General features: G+C 43.8%; 1 protein-coding gene across 4 annotated transcripts in view; it reads left to right on the top strand.

The window, feature by feature from the left end:
- SCHIP1 (schwannomin interacting protein 1) overlaps nucleotides 1-16,263 on the top strand; it is a 575,521-nt gene that overhangs the window by 471,614 nt on the left and 87,644 nt on the right. The window lies entirely within an intron of this gene.

Below are 16,263 nucleotides of genomic sequence, written 5' to 3'. Positions count from 1 at the left end.
GTCTGACCATTTAACACACACAATTAGCTGTTTCTCTCCTATGGGGGGAGGGGAGGGGAAATGCAATGTTCTGCTGGGTTTCTGAAAGAAAATAGTTTTCGTTCCATCCTTCTATTAATAAGGTTCATTGTATATCTAATTATTTTTAGTCTAAGACTTTTAAACGCTGCAGCGGATACCTGGAATTTGTTTCAAAATAGCTCCTGTCCAGGCTGAAGGTAGAATACGAGCTTCAGCCTAACCTCCAACCCGTTTTGTTTGTTTTGGGTTGGGTTTGGGTTGTCTTTTAAGCACTAGAAGTTGCTGAGGCACCTTCCTCTAGTTTTGCAATCCCCGTTCATCCCTCACACATTCACACCCACTTGGCCGAGGCCTGTACGTTCCGACTCCGGAAGCTGAATGACAGTGCCTGCCAGGGCCGTGCCCCAGAGTCTGCCCCTAGCTGAGTACTGAGTGTGCGGAATGGATTCATGGCGAAATGATGAATCCCCTTCCTCAAATTCTGTTTTTAAGGTGAGTGGAGAGCAAATCCAACAGACTAATTCTGAGTGTTTTTCCCCTCCGAAAAAACATCTTTGTGGTTGAACTGGGCTTTTCAGAGATCCAACCCAAGGATTGACTACTGTGTTGGAGAGGTCAGCTGTCAGCCTTGAGTCCTCCTTTCTGCCGGCCTCTGCCCCTCCACTGCACTGGGACCAGCTCCCCTCAGCCCTGCCTGAGCCGGTCAGCCAGCACAGAAGATCGGCTCTGGTTTCCATGAAACTTGACATGGGCTTCAGTAGGTGGAATGGAGAAGGTTAGCCGAGGAATGTTTACTTTTTCCGATTTCGTGTGGCAGATAGAATGACCATCCCTGAGGTTTCAAAACAGCTGAATGAAGATGACTTGAGCCATGCTCCGAGCAGTCCCCTCCACCTGGAGACCAAGCCCTGCCTTTGTTCTTCTTCGTTAGCTGCCCCACTGAGCGGCTAACACGGAAGGGAAGGGGAGCGTCCTTGCCCCTGAGTTCTGTTTCTGTCACCCGGGAAAGCACATGATTTTAGATATTTTTACCGTATTGGGGCAGACATTAAAATAGACAATGTTTGAGACAGAGTTTTCAATTTCACTCTTTCCAGAAAAGCGATGTACTGATAACAGAAGTGACGAGATGCAGTCACCATGCTCATGACACTTAAACCAGTGGGTCCTGTGGATAGCACAGAATCTTAAGAATGGCCTGCTGAGTGCTGAGCGTGCTTTCACTTGTAAGAAATTAAATTCAGAAACGCTAAACACAATTCCTTGATGTGACTTCCTGTTGGTTCATCTATATACTCTAGAAGATTCCTGAGGAGAGCTTTATTGCTCACAGGAATTCAGTGCAAGTGTCCTCCAACAGTGTTGACTGTTTTCCAAGAGCCCCCTCTCAGGGCCAAATTATCCACTTCCCTTTCTCAGTGAGTTTACTGCAGATCATACATTTATCAAAAATATAGAGAGAGCCTATTGTATTCTGGGCACTGAGCATACAGTACCGGAAGAAACTAGTAGAATCCTCCTCCTTACGTAGACATATACATTAAACCTATGAACCCACCTGTGTTAGTGAGGGTTCTCCAGAGAATCAAAACCAATAGGATGTGTTTGTGTTTGCCTGTCTGTCTGTCTATCTATCTATCGAGAGAGATTTATTTTAAGGAAATAACTCTTGTCCAGGATGGCAAGTCTGAAATCTACAGGGCAGGCCACCAGGAGTTGACGCTTCAACTTTAAGTCCAAAGGCAGTCTGGAGACAGAGTTCCTTCCAAGTCAGGGGACCTCAGTTTTTTGTTTTCCAGGGTTTTTTTGTTTCGTTTTGGTTTTTTTGCGGTACGCGGGCCTCTCACTGCTGTGGCCTCTCCCGTCGCGGAGCACAGGCTCCGGACGCGCAGGCTCAGCAGCCATGGCTCACGGGCCCAGCCGCTCCGTGGCATGTGGGATCCTCCCGGACCGGGGCACGAACCCGTGTCCCCTGCACCGGCAGGCGGACTCTCAACCACTGCACCACCAGGGAAGCCCAGGACCTCCGTTTTTTTTCTCTTAAGGCCTTCAGCTGAATAGATGAGACTGACCCACACTGTGGAGGGTAATCTGCTTTACATAAAGCCTATGTAAAATCTTAGTCACATCTAAAACAAATATCTTCACAGCAACATCTAGACTGGCATTTGACCAAGCAACTGGGCATCATGGCCTTGCCAAGTTGACACATAAAATTAACCGTCAATCCCCTACCACCCCCCCCAAATAACTATGTCATTTCAATTTAATGGCTCTCAAACTTAAGCAGGTATCAGAAACCCCTGGAGTGCTTGTTAAAACAGAATGCTGGCTCCTGTTCCCTTGACTCGGGAGGCCTGGGATTGGGCCCGAGAATTTGCAGTTCTAACAAGTCCCAGGTGATGCTGATGCTGCCGGTGCAGGGACCACACCTTGAGAACCCCTGGTCTGTGTAATCCAGGAGCTGTCCCTTAGCCTCACGGCTCAGAAACTGATTTTGTGATCGTAAGAAAGGTGGTTTTATTTCTCAGGGATGGACGCAGACAAACCAAGATTACAAAGCTGCTGTGTAAAACATCAATGCCAATTTATAGATTTATATTAAGAACTAAAACTACCACAGTGAGCAGAATAATCGTATCAGCTTGGGAGGGATCGTCTCCCCTAGGGCCGCTCCATGGAACGCTGAGCAACGAGCAGAAGCAGCTGGAGCATCAGAGCCAGGGAATGGGGATGATTGACCGTCTTCTGCAACTACCACACCACAAGGTCGGTCCTGTTCTCAGGGGCCCCTGGCCAAGGCCCTCTCTCCTTGGACTTCGTACATGGATTAAGACAGGGCTGTTGTTTGGGGAGTGGATGCTCTAAGTGGACAACTTGTTTGTACTGGTCTGAAAGAATGCTTCTCTCTGCACTGCAAACTCTACTCAGCAGTGGGGCTCAAAGTCCACAGAGATTGGAAATACTTTCAGTGAATCATTAAAAATTTAGTTTTTATAGTAACTTTTCATTAGGTGTAACACATACCGTTTTTATGAAAGCGGAGATTGGGCAGCATTAGAATTTGTCAGTGTGTGCCCTTTATATGCTGGGTATCCTTTCTTGGTTGTAGTTTGAGTGAATTTATAATCTCCCCTTGAAAGGCTGTTTTCATCTTTCTTTGCACATTAAGGGGATTTGGCTTTGAAAAAAAGTTATACGTTTCATATTTTCAAAATTTTCCATGTCCGTTTAGAAGCCATTTTTCTCTGACTTTTGGCTTTCTGCCTCCATTGTGCTATTTTTAGATTTTTACATTAAGAATGGGATTCTTAATACAGACCTTTGAACCAAATTGTGTTGCAAAAAAGTTATATTATTTGTTTCAGTGTTCTTTTTTTAAGAATCCTGCAGTTGCCTTCCTCAGTGTGAAAAGTTCGGCCTTTTGAGTAAAGATAGACCCTTAAAACTGGTTCTGAGAAATCTGTGGGCTGTCTCCGTCACCCCTCCCAGCCGGCCTGCCTTGAATTTCTTGTGAAAGACAATTGAATAAATAGCCTTCGGACAGAGGGATAGGTGGCCATGGAGCTGCCCCTGGGTTACTGTACCCGGACCTCAGTACCGATAAGAAGTAGATCTAGGGCTTCCCTGGTGGCGCAGTGGTTGAGAGGCCGCCTGCCGATGCAGGGGACACGGGTTCGTGCCCCGGTCCGGGAAGATCCCACATGCCGCGGAGCGGCTGGGCCCGTGAGCCATGGCCACTGAGCCTGCACGTACAGAGTCTGTGCTCCGCAATGGGAGAGGCCACAACAGTGAGAGGCCCGCGTACCGCAAAAAAAAAAAAAAAAAAAGAAAAAAAGAAGTAGATCTACAGCAGTTGCAGTGACACAGCAAAGCCAGGTGCATTCTCACGCTTAACCTTCCAGTCTCATTGTCCTACCAGCCCAGGGTCCAGTCAGCAAACAGAAGCCATTCTAGGAATTTCAGGGAGCTGATTTAATATAGGGAACTTGTTACACGAGTGAAGGGAGGCTGAACGAGCAAAAAAGTGGACACGGAGTTAACCTAGAGACGTGTAACTGCAAGAAGCAGCCACCACCCCTAGAACTGAGGCAACAAATGGGAAGAGATGATATGACCAGAATCTTCCTGGGAGGTGCCTCATGTGCTTAGGGCACAGCCCCTGGAGGACATGGCAAAGCTTGGGGAGCATCCTGGGGGTTGGCCATCTGGCAGCCACAGTCAGGTCACAGAAGGGTCACCCCAGGGCTGGCACTCTCTGCAGCTGCTGAAGGAATGGACCTCACAGAGCACATGCCTCTCCCCTCCACCGGCCAGTCTCCCACTGGTGCTTCCCATGGACAGGATCTAGCGAGGAGCCAGGTGGCAAAGGAGCCTGAGTGCGGTTTGCAGAGTCCCAGCCTTGGCATCGTAGAGCAGAGACTTCCTTGGCTTTCTTCATTTTCCTTCCTTCCTATGTTGGTTTTTGCTCTCAGTTTTATTCACTTATTTCTATAAAAAACTTAGTATCTCAAGTGAGGGTAATGTCAGTGATAAAGGGATCTCTAAGAACAAAAGAAGAGATCTATTAATCCATTCAGGTAATCCTACAGATGCTTCCCCGGTCGTTATTAGGAAATACTGCTATGTTAATGAGGGAAAGAAAAATTTCAGCTTATTTTTAACATTACATTTAAGTTTCCCAGAGACTTGAATGACTGTGTAATATTATCATTTCACTTTTGAGATTTTAAGTCTTGTTTTTATTTGGGGATAAAAGTACGTCCTCATAATAACCATTCTTATATGCATGCCTATCTTGCATCTAGAAAAATGGATTCGTTTTTCTCCTAAAGATTAGACTTTCATGGGCATCACTTTTTGCTACAATTCCTTCGTTTGTTCATATCAGAGATGATGGAGTTGGCAATGATAATGCCCTCCTTGTACTGGATTCAGCTCAGTTCAAGGAGCCTTTTGAAGGGCTTGTCCAATGCCCGGCTGTGCCCCGAAGGCAAGGGGGAGAGCATGGCTTTGGGCTTAGGACAGACTTGGCTTTGAGTTCCAGCTCAACCACTGAAGTTTCTTACCCTGTCAAGCTCAGTTTCCTCATCTATGATATGAGGATAAACACTAGTGTTGCAGGGCTGTTAAAGGATTATATATGACAAAGCACTTGACATCATGTCTGGGACATAGTAAGTGTTCTATAAATGGTAACATGTTTTTATTGTTATTATTATTATTGGCAATAATTCATAGTTTGGGTAGGCTTTGTAGACATTATTAAATTTCATAGTAAATTTTTCATTGCTTAGATATTTGTGTTTCATCTGTACAGTTAATCAGCATTTTAGCTGTTATTGGCCTAGAAGGGAATTTTTCTTTTAAAATTTTAAAACCTTTAAACTCATAAGTTTGTTTAGGATTTATACAACTCACTTTCCTACCTCCAGAAAGGATTTTAGGAGGCTGGCTTGTCATTTATAAGGTTTTAATAAGAGAATTAAAAATAAATAACTCACATGCTTAAATCATTTTTTAGGTCTTTGCCTTCATACTTACTTACAGGTTGACAGTTTGTTAATCAGAATGGAGATTTGATGTGGACTTGGGTGGGGAGATGTATTCTATTCCAGTGACTAGAGCACTGAATTGAAATTTTAGAAAGAACTTGGATTCTATTTTTAACCATGTCAGAGATTTGCCCATAACTGCAGGCCAACTATTTTATTCTCTCTGCTTGTTTTCATTTTGTATTTGCCATCTTCTTGATTCACAGTGGTCTTATAAGAATTAATGAGAGGGCTTCCCTGGTGGCGCAGTGGTTGAGAGTCCGCCTGCCGATGCAGGGGACACGGGTTCGTGCCCCGGTCCGGGAGGATCCCACATGCCCCGGAGCGGCTGGTCCGTGAGCCATGGCCGCTGAGCCTGCGCGTCCAGAGCCTGTGCTCCGCAACGGGAGAGGCCACGACAGTGAGAGACCCGTGTACCGCAAACAAACAAACAAACAAACAAAAAAGAATTAATGAGAATGTTTGTAAATAGCATATAGCATATATTTACCTTGGATGAAAAGGGCTGTGTACAAACTATATCTTACCCTTCTTTTGTTGGTATGGGGCAAGGTTCTTAGCTCTCCCTGAGTATCAACTCCCTTAGAGCCTTCAATGTATTCAGATCCAAGGCATCACCCACCCTACCCTAAGATTCTGATTCAGTTGGGACCCCAGCATTAGCGTGTGTGTGTGTGTGTGTGTGTGTGTGTGTGTGTGTGGTCTATCTATCTATTATCTATTTATCTATCACCTACCTATCTACCTATCTACCTATCTATCTATCTATCTATCTATCTATCTATCTATCTATCTAAGGAGGTTCTGACATGCCACCAGGCTTGAGAAACACTGGTATAAAGGATCAAGCCAACCTATGTGCTTGGTTCTTTCTCTTATGTTGTATCTATTGGCCATTTCATTGCTTATTGCATATGGGCAGATGCATTAGCTTCCTCCTGCTGCTGTGATAAATTACCAAAAACTTGGTGGCTTAAAACAACACGTATCTATGATCTTACAGTTCTGGAGGCCAGAGTTGGGAATGGCCTTACAGGGCTAAAATCAACTTGTTGGCAAGGCTGATTCCTTCTGGAGGCTCTAGAGGAAAATCTGTTTCCTTGCCTTTTCCAGCTTCTCGAGGCTGCCTGCACTCCTTGGACATCATTCCTCCCTCTGCTTCTGTCATTACATCTCATTCTCCGACTCTACCTGCCTCTCTCTTATAAGGGACCTTGTAATTATATTGGGACCACCTGGATAGTCCAGGGTACTCTCCCTATCCCAAGACCTTAACTTAATCACATCTACGAAGTCTCTTTGGCATGTAAGGAAATTTCTATTAGGACATGGACATATCGGGAGAGACCATTATTCTGCCTACCACAGCAGGAAAAGAATTCAAATCCCCCCATTTTCCTTGAGTACAGAAATCTCTGAGTTAGCCACAGCTTGCCTTCTCTACAGTTTTGATAGGCAGGAAAAGAACACTTTGCAGAGGCTGGAAGAGATGACACCATGTTCAAAAATTCGATCTCATTGATTTTTTAGAAGGCTACCAATTTTTAAATTTTCAGTTGCCTTAGGAATTGTTTCAGAAATAGATTGCATAACATTTGAATTTCATCAGCTCTGAAATGGTGCATTGCTAATGTAGCCCTCAGGTGGGGTACTTTTCTGTTGCTAAAACAGTGATTCTCAACTTATTCTTGAACTTATTCCTCCAGCGAGCAATTATTGAGCCCCAAGTGTGTGTGTGATCTCTAGACACAAGAAGACTGCATTCCTGACCTCAAAGTCAGGGTCAAAGAAGTCACCCCAAGTGGTTAATATTTTTGTATTTTAATATAATTGATTTCTTTGTAATCCTGTGGGTTTTTTTTTTTTTTACTATATGCATGTGAAAAACATTGTTCTGAGAGGGGGTCCACAGGCTTCGCCAGAGTGCCAAAGGGATCCTCTTGACATAAAAATGATTAGCTCCTATGAGAGGCCAACAAATGGGATTCTACTGGAATGGTAGTTCTCACCAAAAAGATGATCATGAGACACAGGAAGCTGCCCAAGGGAGGGGGAAGCTCCTGGAAGTGGGTTTCAACTCTCGCTGCTTATGGGGATGATGGTCAGAAGGTGGGTGGGTGGTGCTACTTAAAAATACCAGTGCCTGGGACCCACCAACAGAGATTCTGACTTCCAGAGAAGGCTCCAACACCTGACACAGCAGTGATGTTGAGTTCGGTCTTGTAGAAGTGAAGCGGAACGGGGAGACCTGGAGAGTGTGGTAGAAGTCAAGGGTAAAGGCTCTGTTAACTGTTCCATAGAACTGAGATGTGGACACGGCCAGTAAGTCCATTAGCTCATCCCGCCACCCACCCGCCACCCCGCTGCATGGCCCAATTCTTCTGCCAAACACTGTCTGCTGAAGACTCTGTGACCTTGGAGCAAGACAGAACCAAACTTAGACACTTGGCAGCTCAACAATCCTCTGTTCCCCACTGTTAGCCAGCTCATTTCCTTGTAGGGAAGACGGGTTTCCAGGAGTTAAGAATGTGGGCATGAGCCAGACTGCTTGGAGGCTAATCCCAACTCCTCCACTTAAATAGCTCTGCGATCTTTGGAAATTTACTTAATCTCCTTACCTCAGTTTCCTCACTAATAATAACTTCCTAGGATAGTTACCAACAGCTGAGTGGGGTAGGTACTTTTATTGGCTCTATTTAACAGATGAAACTGCGAGATATTAAGTAACTCGTCCAAGAGATCATGGCTGCTGTTATGGCCTGAATGTTTGTGTCTCCTAAAAATTCATATGTTCAAGCCCTAACTCCCAATGTGATGATATTAGGAAGTGGGGCTTTGGGGAGCTAATTAGGTTTAAATAAGGATGAAGCCCCAGTGATGGGATTAGTGCCCTTATAAGAGGAGTAATAGAGACCAGAGCTCCTTTCTCTGCCATATGAAGACATGGCAAAAAGCCAGGAAGAGGGCCCTTCAAAGAATCAAATCTGCTGGCACCTTGATCTTGGCCTTCCCAGCCTCCAGGATTATGAGAAATAAATGTCTGTTGTTTAAGTCACCCATTCTTATGGTAGTTGTAACAGCCCGAACGGGCTGAGATAGCTAGCAAAGGGGCAGAGCTGGAATTGGAGACTGTATCTTTGATTCCCAAATAGAGGTGCCTCACAAATAGGGTAGTCAGTGTGATAAAAGGATGCACTAGGCACAGTGGTGGCCCAGAGGAAGGATTCACTTCATTTGAGTAGGTTAGAGGAAAAGAATCTTTAGCTGTGTCTTGAAACAAATGAATCCTCCTGGATTTACCGGAGGGTGTGGGAGAAGGCATTCCAGGTAAGGGAACAGCACATGGAAAATTATGGTCACATGGAAGAGAGGCTGTGTTGGGGGGCATTTGGCCATGGAGTAGGATAGATGGACGGAAGCCAGCAGCAATAAGGGGTGCTGTGGAGCAGAGTTTCTCCAGGGTTGTGCTGCATCAGGTATATATATTAGAAGCACTGGATATGCAGAATCCGGGCCTCTCCCGGGAATAATGAATCAAAATCACTGAGGTTAGAGCCTGGCCATCTGCATTTTAAATGAAGCATGTCCTATGCATCTAAGAAGACTAAAGTTTGGTGAACCACACACAAGGATGTAGGGGAAAGATAAGTCGTAGAGGGTCTTCTGTGTCATCTGAGGTGTTTGGACTCGGGCAGAGCCACTGCAGGTCAAATTTGGATTTTTAGGAAGATCAATCTGAACACAGTGTAGAAGAGGAAGGTAAGCGCTTTGCAGGGGGGTGGCATCTGGTGTGGCGGGAGTGCATTCTAGCAGGGGGATAGTGGTCCTAAGTGAAAACACTCCTGAACTAAGATAGCGGATGGCAGCGGAAGAGAAAAGGGCAGAAATAGGATCCATATAAAGCGTGGAGCATCATCAGAACGTAGTGAGAGGTGGTCTCTGTGTGGAGGCGGACGGGAGAGGTGGTGGGGGTATCAGAGAGGAGTCTGGATTGTTGGTGCTTGGAATGCACTGAGTCTTTGATGTACTACTTCTTGCAAAAGAGACCTGCCAGGGTTGAGTGTCATGCACCCATCCTCCCCAGATTCCCCAGAGGAAAGCAGAGATGGAAACAGAGCATGACCAGGTGACAGCATCTGGAGGTAACAGGGAGAAAGTCATTTGTGTAACCACCGTCCTTCCTCTGTGTGACACTTGTAGGTAAAGATAACCATAGTAAAGGAGACTTGCAGTTTTGATTCGGGATAGAAGTTGTGATGCAAATAGTTGAGAGTCATTGTGCTAAAGCAAAGTGCTGATCTAGAGAAATACTTTGGTGACAAAGAAGCCTTAACGTTGACCGTGGAAAAGAATCACTCTGAGAGCATACCAAGACCATGAAATCATGAAAGGGAGATTAAAAACCAAAACTATGCACTCTCTATGTCAGGGAGGGAGAATGACTGAAAGTTTCTGGACAAGCACACCACTGTGTTTTTCTTCCAGATGATGTCATTCAGTTAGAACAAGGACTTAAAGGACCAGTGACCGGATTATCTATTTTTCCATGACTAACTGGCTTCTCCCGTTGTGTTTGGTGCTTGTATTTCTGCTCCTCGGGAAATCCACATATACTAGTCTAAAATCATATCCTTCGAAATTATTGACATGAATGGCTATTGTTTAATTCCTCTAAATTGGTGGGAGGCAATGCTACCACCCATTTCTACAGCATGGAATTGATAAGTGGTAAGGTCATTGCATGCTTTTGACCCTGGATATTTATTTTGCCCCTGTTGGTAACAATTTCCAGCAGGTCATTATAAAACTTGATTTTATAAGATGTCCTTAAATTTCTCTTAGGTTAAAATGTGGAGTCCTACAGCCCCTTATTTCTTTTTTTGTTTGTTTGTTTTTTGAATTTTTCAAGTATTTTGTTTTCCCCTTATTTCTTAAGACCTTCCTTCAGACTTTTCCTCCAAGGGATTTTTCTCTTTCTTCCCTTCCATTGTTACCTTAAAAAAAATTAAGCATTATATCAACTTTGCGAAGTTTCTTATTGTAGACAACACATTTATAAGATACAAATTAGTATTGAAGTGTTTTAAAAGTAATTCTGTACTACATTGTTCTTAAAAAGGTAAAACTAAGTATTAGAAAGTGTAATTTATATTAGTATTACAGAAACTAGTAAGTTGGTATTTCCTAGAACAAGTTTTGGAGGCATCTGGGCTGGGTCTAATCCTTTCTGTCCCATCTAGCTGTGTGACCTTGAGCAAATCACTTGACCTCTCTGTGCTTTGACTTATGCATCTGTAAAATGGGGGTATTGATAGTACCTAACTTCAGGGCTGTTAGAGGATTAATTTGTGATGTGTATACCTGACCCATAATTAAGGTTAGTTATTTTTCTTTATCACCATCATTTACTCCACTTTCATAATAGCTAAACTGGACGTATTTTTCCAGGGACCTACTGCAGTTTTCTATGCCTGGTTGGCACTTAACAAATGAAAGAATCTGAACTTTTGAATTAGAATGATCATGAGATGAAACAGAAAGTGATTTAAAAATCTTTCCTTGATTTCATGAGCCTTTGTTTTTAATGATAGTCACAAAGCTCCTGGAATTTTCCATTTAGCTATCTTCCACTTGTGGCTTCACATATGCAATGAGAAAAGTTGGGTAATAGAGGGAGACGCTGGGCAGGGCAATTATTTGACCTACATTCCTTTGCTCTGGTGTTCAAGAGGCTTTATTCACAGTCTTGAGTAACAGCAAACATTCCATCTTCTGCGGGCAGCATTCTTTCTTGCTGAGGTAATAGATGCAAGCAAAGTGGTGGGGTGCTCAGACACAGGTGAGCTGCCTGGGCTGCTCTCCAGGAAAAGGAGGTGCCAGGTGCCACCACATGGCACAGTGCAAAGGAAGCAGGTTCGGGGCCACAGACTTGCACTTGAACCCTAACCCTGGGCAATGACTTAGCCTCTCTGAGCCTCAGCTTTCTCATCCATGAGATCATGAAATGAAGGATTACCAAGAGCATGGCACCGAACCTGGCACAAAATAAAGCATATATATCCAGTGAAAGTCTCCTCACTGCCTCCTTTGTGCCAGGCTCTCCTTGAGCCAGGTGCCAGGGACACAGATGACCCAGGTCACAAGACAGACAGCCTGACAGTGTTAACTGGCCAGCAGACAGACTGTCCAACAGAGGGCCATGTGAGGGAATAAAGGATGGTGGTGAGAACACATGGAAGACAGAAACTGAGACCTGATGGATGAGTTGGGAGTGTGCCACCCAACCTGGTGGGAGATGGGAAGGAAGGGTGTGCAGGAAAGTGCTGGGCACACAGAGAAGTTCAATAAAGCTAGCCAGGGCCAGAGGGGTGGGACGGGTGGGGTCTCATTTAAAAATTTGGACCTTATCCTAAGAATAATGAGAAACCTACTGCAGGGTTTTAAGTGGAGAAGTGATACCAGAGATTTGGATTCTAGAAAGATAACTCAAGGTCGAGACTGGATTTGAGGGGGAGCTGTGCTGAGGTCTGGAGTCCAGTTCAGTTGAGAGGCATTCGAGGTCTTTTAGGTGAGACATGATGGAGGCCTGGTCTTGGAAAGAGGAGGCTTCCAGGGAGAAAAAAGTGGTGCTTTCTTTCAATCACTTACCCCACACGTATTAATCGAGCACCTATTATGTACCATGCACTGTTCTAACTGCCTAGGATACCGTAGTGAACAAAGTCCCTTGCTCATGGAGCTGCATTCAGCACATAACACAAATGAATATAAATGAAACGCATATAACACTCTGATTTTATGACCAAGTTGATACCCACCTCCCCGATCCCACTTTAAGAAGGAGAGGTCAAGCAGAGCTGAGCATGTTTCAGGCCAGCCTCCCGGGGCACAGGATTAGTGCACATCTCTGACCAAGAGAATGGCACACCTGAGTCCCAAGAGCCAGAGTTTTCTGATCTCCTCCGGGAACCCCCCTTGCAGCTGCCCCTCCCCCAGTAACAGATACAGAAAAGGGACCAATTCAAAGCTACTCAATGCCAGGGTCACAAACTCAAATGCCTTCAGGAGCAGAATATCATTATTGGCTTTATGTTACACAGATGGTGTCTGGTGCTAGAAGGTGAACTTTGCAACGAGTCCGTTGGGTCTAAGGAGCACAGACCGCCATAGTTATTGCTGCTGTGAGGCTGTAAGGCAGTGGTTCCCCACGTGTGGTCTTCAACAACTAGTGCGCCAAGAGGGTCCCAGTGACAGACGGAGAACTGAACATGCCAGATCTTTCTTTTGTTCCTCTTGGCCCATGACCTACAGCTGCATGACGTTCCATTTTCACACAGGGCAGAGGTGCATGTGCAGACCCAGACACCTTAAGTCATATGTGCAAATTCATACGTCTTCAATACAGGCCAGGCAGGTCTCTAACTAAGGAAAGCTCCCCACAGGTGCTGAGAGAGTAGACTTCATCTAAGGGGACCCAGATAGCGCTGTACACGGCCAACTGTGTGTGGCTGTGTAGAAATGCCGGTCATGGGATTTTTATGTGAAAATCCTCCTTTTTATTTTTATTTTTTTCAGAATATAAAATAAATGTCTTGAAGAAAATCCTCATTTTTAAAATGTTGGTAACTGAGTCCATTTTTTAAGCATGCAATTTGTAATCATCTGTGGGCTGGATACTCCCTTGATCTTTTCCGAGGCTGCCGGGCAAAACCCTTCACTTCTGGCAGCTACTTTTCTACCCTTTTCACTCCCCACTGAGCCCTTTAGTCCCTCATTATGTCCAATAGGAGTGACCCAAAATTGGCCAAAATGTTCTTGCATTTATACAAAAGTTATATACAAAAAGAAGTTTGTGCATACAAGGATTTTATATAAGAAGGAATTTTCAGTTGGGGGAAGTTAGGTTGTAATGTTGTAAATGTTGTTTCTCTAAGGGGAGAAATTTCTGAATTCTAGTCAACTTACAAACACATGGAACACAAACATTTATTTATAAATAAAAGAGAGAAAGTGCATGCAGATGTATTAAATATATATTAACACACACTACATGTAAGTACATAATACATTTTTCTTAGGAATTGTCAGATACTTTTTCCTGAATCAAAGGCCTACTTAAAGTAAAAAAGAAAGAAAATCAATATATTCTGTATGGGGCTTCCCTGGTGGCGCAGTGGTTGAGAGTCACGGGTTCGTGCCCCGGTCTGGGAGGATCCCACATGCCGCGGAGCGGCTGGGCCCGTGAGCCATGGCCGCTGAGCCTGCGCGTCCGGAGCCTGTGCTCCGCGACGGGAGAGGCCACGGCAGTGAGAGGCCCGCGTACCGCAAAAAAAAAAAAAAAGTATATATATTCTGTATGGATATTTTATCACTTTTATGGTGAACAGTTAGGTGAATAGGTGCCTCTATTCTGGCCTTACGTAGCTTTAGATTATTTTTAAAATTAAATTCATGTTTTAGGAAGGACCAGATGTTTTGCGCCTCCTTTTATGATTGAAATCTTTTTCTTTCTAAAATTAAGGTATTTTCTTCTAAAAGAAATAATCCATTTGATCAATACTACTACTGTATTTGTGTGCACCTTACAATTTTATAAATTTCTTTCATACACAATATCTTTATAATCACCTTCTCACTTTTATTCACATCCTTAAAAACATCTCTAGGAGGAAGAAAAACAGGTTTCACTGAAATAATAAAAATAAAAGGTTTAGTGCAGTGCCTAACACTCGATAATCATGCAACATGCCAACCGTTGTTATTGCTACGATTAATATTATCCCTCTTGTTATAAGCCTGATTGACAGTTGAAGAAACTGAGTCTTAAGTAACAAGTCCACTAGGGTTATAAAACTAGTGAGTTTTAGAGACTAAACTTATTAAGATATGGTTCTACTGATCTAAACTTTATAGACTTTCATTTATAACAAATAAAAACTAAAGAACAAATGAAAAGAAGCTTTTGTTACTAGAGCACCTATTTATGTCCTGGGTGCGTTGCACGTATTCGTTGGTTTGATTTTTTTTTTTTTTTTTTTGCAGGAACTGTTTGAGATTTCATTTTATAGATAAAGACACTGGAGCTAGTAAGGGGTTAAATTACTTACCAAGGTCACATTGCAAGTAAGTGACAAAGCCAAAAAGTGCTCCTAGGTCTGAAGCCAAGGCCCCTGACTACCTTCCAGAGCACGCTGTCTCTTACTAACATTGTATCTAATTGACGCTTGCAAGTAACAAGTATTTTCTTTTTAACTGATAGTAAGCATTTGTGTCACTAGGAAAACAGTCTTCATTTCATAAAATCGCCAGCTAAAGCAGGAGAAAGCAGTCATCTTGAATAGACAGGGTTTTCTGTAAAATAAACGAAAAGGTTTTGTTCTTGTTTTCTTTTTCTTTTTTTTAAAGAAATCTTTATTTTTTTCCCTGTCTGGGAGATGGCCTTTCCGATGTTATACTGTGGATAGAATTCATTCTGTAGGACGTGAGTGGGATTTGGGGAGTATGACGGAAATAACTGATGAATCCATATCCCATTAGTAAGTGGCTTGTCACGTTAAAAACAGTGCCATTCTGATATCACAGATGCATGGAGAAAACATAGACAGTGGATATAGGGAAGTATCCATTCAGATTAGGTTTTGCAGTGAGTAACAAAACAAAACAAAAAGATGCCAGTGCCTCAAATAAGATAGAATTTTGTTTCTCATGCATGTAAAAGAAGTGTGGAGGTCAGGAATCTCAGGCAGTTTCAAGATGACTGAAGATTGTTTTCTGTTTTGCTGCTCTATCCATCCTTAATCCTCAGTACAAGGCTTTCTGCCTTGTGGTCCAGGCTGGCTGCTTAAACACCTACTACCATGTCATAATCTGGCCAGTGGGAATGAAGAAGGGCACGTCTCCCTACCTTTAAGGACACTTTCCAGAAGTCATACATGACATCTTTGCTTCGATCCATTTAGCCAGAATGTAGTCCCATGGTTGTGAACGCACACAAGGGAGGTTGCAAGGGAGGCTGGAAAATGTGGTCTTTTCGGGGGGGGGGGCGCAGGGGGGTGCGGGGACATATGTTATCAATCAGGAGTAGGGAGAGAACAGATATTGGGGGACTAGTAAAGTCTGCCACAGAAAGAATGGAAAAGAGATATAGAGAAAGATTGACTCTGATCCAGCCTCCGTTCTAGAATACCTTATGTGCACTTGCCTTAGGACAGGAATCCTAGAACAGATGTGCAGATGTGGGTCCTAAACTTGTCCTCTTTGAAGGAATGATAGAAATCTTTAGGAGCCCGTGTCTTAAAAAAAGAATCAAAGATGACAATAATCTGTATTTTTTTAGTAGCTCCTTCGCACACTGCTTCACCACAAAGAAGATCTGCCTGGGGAATTACATCATTAATGAATCACTAGCTCCAAACCTACAGTGGCTATCCGAAGCTTTCGACTTCCATTTCGAAGTCTCTGCTGCCTGACACAGATACAGACTGTGTACAAGGGATTTCAAAAGTTCTTGGCCAACTGCTCTCATCAGTAAACATTCACCCAGGGGAATCTCACCACGGGTGGGAAGTAAATACAGTTGTTCCTCCTTATCTGTGGGGGCTTGGTACCCAGGACCTGCCACGAATACCAAACTCTGCAGATGCTCAAGTGCCGTAGCCATTTACAGTGAATCATAAACATAATACGA

Source organism: Delphinus delphis, chromosome 4, assembly GCF_949987515.2.
Source record: "Delphinus delphis chromosome 4, mDelDel1.2, whole genome shotgun sequence".
In the NCBI taxonomy this organism is placed as follows: Eukaryota; Metazoa; Chordata; class Mammalia; order Artiodactyla; family Delphinidae; genus Delphinus; species Delphinus delphis.
This window is presented reverse-complemented; position numbering and strand designations above follow the sequence as displayed.